The following is a 1,213-nucleotide window of genomic DNA, read 5'->3' as shown; positions in this document are numbered from 1 at the left end:
GTCCAACTGCAATTCACTGTTTTTGGATGTTTCTGCATACATTTTTGCATATAAACTTCCAACGAGTTTAGCACCGCCCAAACGTAGACCGATTTGGCTGAAATTTTGTCCAGAGCATCAGGGCATCAAAAAGAACCAAATAAGAGGGCGGCCCATCAAAAAAATTGAAAAAAGTTTTTCCCATACTAATTTGAGCCACCCTAATATATATATATATATATATATATATATATATATATATATATATATATATATATATATATATATATATATATATATATATATATATATATATATATATATATATATATATATATATATATATATATATACACAGAGAAAAAAAAAGTTGGGATTCCAACTGTTTTCTACTTTTATTTTAACAATATGAAAATTTTGGTGTTTTTAAGAGTAAAACTTTTCGTTCGAATGAAAAATTGATTGATTTGAAAGTTTTTTCTCAGTGTAAAATTTTCATTTTTACAGTGGAAGCTCTCAAAATGAAATTTATAAAATAATCAAACACACTTCGAGATTTCACATTTTTTGGCAACTCTGGCAGGTAAAAATATCCAAACTGGCATCCAACGACTATATCTGTCAGTGAAAGTTGTAAAAAAAAGAAAATTCCCGCCGAACTCTCACAAATTTTATTTCTTCGATTTGTTTAATCAGTAATTTGTAAGTAATTTGTCTCAAAGTAAAATAAATTAATATTAATGGTTTTAATTTGATATTTACAGCTTCGCATTATTGGCCAGTGAAAAGTGGACGAAGAAAGTGGACGTAATGTCAGCAGCAGTAAGAAATTCGTCGCAGATTTCCGCATGAACACAACACTAGGATTGCCGCCTCCAGCAGCACCGTCATCGTTCCCATCCGAAAGTACTTTTCCCGTCGCTGGGAGGCGAGTTATTTTCCGTACGGAACCAAGCTTGAGCTAGCGCTACAAACATAGTGATATAACAGGCGAACGGCAATGGACGTTCCTACAACGATGCTGCAGCAGGAGATGTGGAAATTCGAGCAGAAATGCAAATGATGGTGGTACGGGACAGTCGTAATAGTGACGGGATGAGATATCTACATTGTCGAAGTGTATCAACGAGATTAAAATTAGAGTCAGTGCAGTTTGGAAGAAATAACTTTATCCAATATCTGTAGTAGCCTGTCAATTAAAATGAGATAATAAAAATGAAATTATTTAACTAAA

The 1,213-nt window shown here is 32.5% G+C and overlaps 1 long non-coding RNA gene across 1 annotated transcript; it reads left to right on the top strand.

The window, feature by feature from the left end:
- Window positions 1-403: 403 nt before the first annotated feature.
- Window positions 404-1,213, top strand: LOC134220306 (uncharacterized). The gene is made up of 2 exons (XR_009981855.1): window positions 404-681; window positions 744-1,213. It is a non-coding gene; the product is annotated as an uncharacterized LOC134220306 (long non-coding RNA).

The sequence above is a fragment of the Armigeres subalbatus genome, chromosome 3 (assembly GCF_024139115.2).
Source record: "Armigeres subalbatus isolate Guangzhou_Male chromosome 3, GZ_Asu_2, whole genome shotgun sequence".
NCBI classification, from domain to species: Eukaryota; Metazoa; Arthropoda; class Insecta; order Diptera; family Culicidae; genus Armigeres; species Armigeres subalbatus.
Note: the sequence above shows the minus strand (reverse complement) of the source record. Positions and strands in the feature narration are given on the sequence as shown.